The sequence below is a fragment of the Spea bombifrons genome, chromosome 2 (genome assembly GCF_027358695.1).
Source record: "Spea bombifrons isolate aSpeBom1 chromosome 2, aSpeBom1.2.pri, whole genome shotgun sequence".
Taxonomy (NCBI): Eukaryota; Metazoa; Chordata; class Amphibia; order Anura; family Pelobatidae; genus Spea; species Spea bombifrons.
Window position 1 is genome coordinate 130197483 of NC_071088.1, and position 7152 is coordinate 130204634.

The following is a 7152-nucleotide window of genomic DNA, read 5'->3' on the forward strand; positions in this document are numbered from 1 at the left end:
CAATTAACCCTCATCAAACCATATATGTCCTCATTCTTCACAAGAGTATAATCACTCCCTTATGTTACCAGTCCTGTTGGATCCCTTTTTCTCTTTGCCTGTGCCTGACCGAATCTTAGCATAATGCTCTGGAACTCTTTAGCGGCTAGGATCTGTAGGAGTGCCCGCAGACGTTAACACTAGTATCTTGGACCCCCATGGCCCCACCAGAGGAGGCTTTTGTATATCTGGAGTACTGAGGTACAAGCGAGGGGTGATTGGTTGGATTGCTGAATGTCCAGAAGGGAACTTACAAACTGCTCCCGTTAATGGTCCCGGCCACGGATCACATTGCTTTTAGGACCAAACAATCTAGGGACCCCAAGCTATCTATCAACCCGAAAAAGAGTGACTTGGGTTATGCGGACATTACTGCGCTTGGTGGTCGGATTGTTGTACCAGGCTGTCTGTACAGGGTATTGTTTGATGTGATTATGCTAATTATCTGATAAAGCGGTGTATATAAGATTGCGTGTTTCTTCAATAAAGTGTTCTTGTTTTTCACCTCAGCATTGTTTTTTTCTGATGATTGGGTTGGGCTGCTAGGATGACTTATTGTCCTTTTCAGGGCAGTATCAAGGCTGTACAGCAAAACTCCATTAGATTGCTGTCACGCTTTGTCTTGCCAGCACTAGTCTCGTCTAGCACCGAAGGGGTAATCGTGGACATGAGGAAGCACGGATTTAACGGTGTATCCAGTGGGGGTACAGTAAGTCCCCTCACATTGGTATTTTAACACTTTCCATGCACTAATTCTACTACCAGCCTTTGTTTGTGGTAGTAACCCCCCCCACACAAAAATTTTAATTCAGGAATCAATTTACAGCTCCTGGTATAAGTCACTTCTAATCATCACCTTAATATGTGTTCAGCAACATCTCCCGAGTACAGTGATACCACCCATGCATGGGTTTGTCAGGTTATTTGGGAGATAAAAGGCCACATTTAGCAAGTGCACATTTTCAACTTTTTGACATCTGGTTATCCTATCCCATGTCCTGTTTAGGACATCTTTGAACCCAGCCAATTCAATTTACTGCATCAAAGCATATGCTTTTGTGTGTGTTTTCTTTTAACACACATTGTTGCATAGTACATAAGGTTGCAAAAATACCTAAGTCCATCAAGTTCAGCCCTTCTACGTAACCTTCCTACTCTTGATCCAAAAAAGGCAAAAAAAAACTAATTTGAATTCTGCCATCAGGGGGAAAAAATCCTTCTTGACTCCAAAAGGCAATCGGATTTCTCGGATCGGATCGCTACTTCCCTTCACTTCCACTTCTACCACTTTTACTGTGCAGCACAGTAAAAGTTAGGGATCCATATATTAAGTGGATTTAGAGGCAAGAAAATGATTTGCATATACCTACCCAGAATCCCCTACAGGGTTTGTGCGGGGAAAACAAGTCTGTAAGTTAATGTTTGGCAATGCATCCTTATTTGCTTTTTGTTTCAATACACAAATGAGCGTGGGAAAAACCTTTAAGTTTTCATGTTTGATAAAGAGGATGTAAATTAGGTACTTTTGCCCTGTATATTGCTAAACCTTTGTCTTTATGAAGCTTGATGAAGCTCTTCATAGTTTGAAATGTTGCTTAGTCTTTCATGGTGGCAAATGGAAGAGTGATATTGGACACAATCTGTGATGATGTTTTGGCTTGAGACTATATTTAACAACAGTCTTCACAACCGCTCAGATAGATATAATGACAGTAAAAGCAAAGTGGCGCACATCTAAGTGGAGAATACAGAGTGTACTTCCCACTAGGGCTGCAACTAACGATTATTTTCATAATCGATTAGTTGGCCGATTATTTTTTTGATTAATCGATTAATCGGATTAAAAAAAACAATATGCAAATTCTTCGTTTATTTAAAATAAGAACGTATAATTTACATTAAGATGTGTCATTAACACTGACATAATAATTAAAGCTATATTTTAAAGGAACCTAAACTATTTCTCAAACTAAGTTTTAATACCAAAAAAGTTTTACTAGTAAATATTAATTAATGTAAACTATTTTTTTATATTTAATAAAAATGAGAAAAATGTCTCTTGCTTATGTTTTCTTTTATTTGCCAACCTGCCCCCCAGTTATGCACATCTCACTCCCAGCTTGCAACTCTGCCCCAGAAATGCCTTATACCTCCTATATGCCACTCTGTCCCCATACATGCCTTATACCTGCTATATACCAGAGATGCCGCTGTGCCCCCAATATGCCTTATACCTCCTATATGCCACTGTGCCCCCCCTTATATGCCTTATAGCCCCCTAAATGCCACTGACATGCCACTCTGCCCCCTAATATGCCACTGTGCCCCGATATGCCTTATAGCCCCCTATATGCCAGTGTGCCCCCCTGATATGCCACCGTGCCCCGATATGCCTTATACCCCCTATATGCTACTGTGCCCCGATATGCCTTATACCCCCCTATATGCCTAATACCCCCCTATATGCCACTGATATGCCACTCTGTCCCTTGATATGCCTTATACCCCCCTATATGCCACTGTGCCCCCTGATATGCCTTTTACCCGATATGTCACTGATATGCCTTTTACCCTCAATATGCCACCATGCCCCCCGATAAGAAAAACTGACAGCGCTAAACTAGGTATAAAAATATATGCTTTAATAAATATAGACAAAAAAGAATAGATAATACAGAATACAATATAAATATACATAAATATATGGACAATACAAACAATAAATCATATATTACAGCAATAAAAAATAAAAAACACAAATTAAAAAGACATAATTAATAGATCCCGAAAAAAATTCTACCTGCCACACCAGGGGTAAATATATCAACAAAAGAAACACAGGGCAAATAAGCATAAATATAAAGCTAATACTCCAGGCTTACCTTACCCCGTGGTGCTTACTTGCCCCGTGTTTCTTCTGTCGATATATTAACCCCTGGTGGGGCAGGTAGAAGTGGAAGTTAAGGGAAGTAGCGGAGGTTGCGCACATCGTGCACTAAAATCCAAATCCCCTGCAAAGCGCTGCAGGGGACCTGGATCCTCTCTGGCAGCCAGCCGCTTCTCCCCTCCACTTGCGTTGGGGCTTCCATGATGGAAGCCGCACCGGGAGGTCACGTGACGCCGGGTTCAGTAATAGAAGCCCCAGCAGAAGTGGAGGGGAGAAGCGGAAGTGGAGGGGAGAAGCGGAGGATGTCTGCGCGTTTTGCAGGAAGAAGGCATCGGATTGGTACACATACTTTGTTGCAATATATTTGGTTAAAGTACATGCTGATCTTAGGGTTTCCAGTATTGCACCATAAAAAAACATGATGACTTCAGTCTACAATTAAATGGTGTAACAGCATTCAGCATCCAACCTGTCTCATTATTTAGATGTTCTTCAACAACCTTTTGCCGTTACTCAACCTTCATATATAAAATATACTACTGACATTTCTTCTTTAGAATCTATATCCCGGGAACCCACATTTCTATGGGTCACAGCAGATGTCTGTTCCTTATATACATGTATCAATCATGAACATGGCATTAAAGCTCTCCGTCGATTTAATCTGGCATAACATCCTAAACAAATAGATGTGTGAAACTGCTAATTTTATTTTAACACACACTTTTTTATTTTGATCAACAATTCTATCTCCAGATATGTGGCACTGTCATGGGGACCAAGTTCGCCCCCCAGTTATGCTAACTTATTTATAGGGGCCTGGGAGTCTGATGTTCTGGATCCCAGTTTGGTCCTCTGGCGACGCTACATAGATGATGTGATTTTTTTTGGAAGGGTTTGGAGATGAAATTGGAAAACTTTAAATCATCTTAATTCTAATGACAGAAATATAGTTTTATGTTCCAGTCTCACGTCAATTCTATACACTATTTAGATATAAAAACCAAAGCATACTTTAAGGATGTAGACAGCAGTAGTTACATCAATCTTCACAGCTGTCATCTTCCCTAAAGGACTGTATGATTCTAGTAATAGAAACGGAAAGAGTTACCCTTTAAGAGCTGGTGCTTGTTGTTCTTTAATACCGGGATATATTTATGTCGTAATTTTCTGCACTGGTCTCCTGAGGACCAATGCCGTACTGAACATGTTTTGGGTGGCTGTAATATATTTCCCCCCACGGATTTCCGTGCCTCTACAGAGTAGTATAATTATAGCCCTCTGTATCCTCTTGGGGTTTATGTACCGGCACACCTGCCACCATATATTTCAGTTTCTTAGGTAAAAGAATTTGATTCTTATTAATTATTATGCATTTATTTAAATGTTTCTTTTTTTACTGGCACGTTGGTTAATGCTAATATTCTGTTCTGGCGTATTTTATTCTAAGGGATCTTCCAACTCACAAAAAATACATTTTTCTTTTTAGAATATTATACCCTACTAAGACCTCAATACCACTGATTCAACAGGTGCATTTTAAGGATGGCAAATCCCCTTAATTCACTGAATTTAAATTCCCTACAGAGTGGGTTTTTTTTTTGAGTATGTTGTACATTAGATCCAAAGGTGCTGTAATACTCTTTGAACATTCCGTCCCTTTCATTATCCATGATATTAATGGATATATTTTTATTAAAGGCTAACTGGGAAGATAAAAAATACAATTGTATGTGTTGATGCCCTTGATCATGATACCGTTACGTGTTTGGTTCAAACACTAAAGATCCTTGATGATTTTGTAGACGGGATGGTGTATATTGGTGGCTCTTTCATTTTGTCATGAATCCTGGGAAGGTTGAAGTACTCGATTGGTTACAGTAAAAAAAAGTTAAACAAAATCTTATGGAGCCCATCCACCAAAGACATTTCATGGTCATGCTCATAATTGGTACACACAACTTGACTATTTCTTGCTTAGCAGTGGCTACTTGCATCTTTATAGAATTTGGTCACACTACGGTATATAGCCTGATCGTGCTCTGGTGTATATTACCATTCAAAGGTGAGTGGCTAATCCTAAAACTTGGTTTTGGTGACTAAACAAAAGCTCACTTAAAGATCTGGTCTTCTTAGGGGATACAATGAAGCTCATAAAAATATTTTGGTGAAAATGACTCATCTGGGATTTAGAAGGCCCACAAAACCATCCTCATGGATCATTTTATTCATGTAGGGAAGTTTATTAAAATACATTCCCTTCTCCTAGAAGCAGCCACTGTAGAAATGAACTGTCTGCGGATAAAGCCCACCTGGCTGTAATCTCCTTGGTGTTCCCAACACCCCTTTTTCTGGGAATAGATTACAAGAGAGGAATTTATGTTACGCATGAAAGATATGGTACATGGTTACGCTGCCTCCCCCATGTTGAGATTTGTATTGCTGGTTGGTACAGCCCTTCTCCTACCCCCCCCTCAAGTGAAAATCTTGCATACTTTAGACAACATATGAGACGTATAGAGAAAGCTTCTCATTTGCAATTAACCAGTCACTGTCTGAAGGAAAATGGAAATCGCTGATTGAAACAGATTGAAGCTTCACTCTGAATAAAACAAAAAACATAATCCATAAAAAACTAAGAGGTATTCTGGTACCAATTCTATCAGCCAGTTTTTTCAGGCCACTGCCAACTCCATCAGGACCACCCTTTCGATTGGAAGACTGTCAAATTCCATGTTCCATACTTAAATCCCTGCATGAACTGCACTGTTGAGGGTAGGTAAAAGTTAGCTCATTCCGATATTGAGATGTGGGCCCAACTGAGATGAAGTGGATGTGCCTGGCATTTGTATGCTCTTCTCGTATGCTCTCACTGGCATTGTGCTGAAGGGAGGCTGACAGCGATGCAAATTACTCCACTCTGCCCTCGCCGGGATTGATAAATCCAGTAGGGAGGGTTACCAGCTGGTTACCACCTCCAAAGTAAGTTTCTTTTACTTCCCTGGTGTATTTACAAGCATAGTTCTCACTGTAGTCTAAGTGAACCACTCATTATTCAGGGTCAGGGTCTCTCTCAATCCCCTCAGTCTTTCACACTAATGCTTGATGTTATAAATGTAACTGGAGAAGTGTGAGATGTAGTCCTGTGTGAGTTTCACCAGCTTTTCTATTAAGGTAAATCTGTTCTTAATTAATACATTCCTCGCTTCCTTGTTTTCAGTTGATCCATTTTTGCATTCCTTTGGTACAGATTTAGTGACCCACTCTTCTTATCCTATGCATGCAGGACATGTCGTTGCCACTAAACACACTGGCCTGTATACTGCCCCCAGGAGATAATGTTTCTATGGCCCCAAGCTGGCGCAGCTGCAAGGCAAACTTTTCTCTGTCTCTGACTCTTAGCTGGCCAATCCAAAATGGTGTGAATGGGGAGCAGGTGTGTTAAATTTGGTGTTATCGCTCTCACACTTTCTCATACTGGTCAACATGGCACCTCATGGCAAAGAGGATTATTGGAACCATGTCCTGTGGTCCGATGAGACCAAGATAAACTTATTTGGTTGAGATACTGATAAGCGTGTGTGGCGGCAACCAGGTGAGGACTACAAAGACAAGTGTGTCTTGCCTACAGTCAAGCATGGTGGTGGGAGTGTCATGGTCTGGGCCTGCATGAGTGCTGCCGGCACTGGGGAGTTACAGTTCATTGAGGGAACCATGAATGCCAACATGTACTGTGACATACTGAAGCAGAGCATGATCCCCTCCCTTCGTAGACTGGGCCGCAGGGCAGTATTCCAACATGATAACGACCCCAAACACACCTCCAAGACGACCACTGCTTTGGTAAAGAAGCCGAGGGTAAAGGCGTTGGACTGGCCAAGTGTGTCTCTAGACCTAAACCCTATTGAGCATCTGTGGGGCATCCTCAAACGGAAGGTGGGGGAGCGAAAGGTCTCTAACATCCACCAGCTCCACGATGTCATCATGGAGGAGTGGAAGAGAACTCCAGTGGCAACCTGTGAAGCTCTGGTGAACTCCATGCCCAAGAGGGTTAAGGCAGTGCTGGAAAATAATGGTGGCCACACAAAATATTCACACTTTGGGCCCAATTTGGACATTTCCACCTAGGGGTGTACTCACTTTTGTTGCCGAGGCTTAGGCATTAATGGCTGTGTGTTGAGTTATTTTTAGTGGACAGCAAATTTACACTGTTATACAGGCTGTAT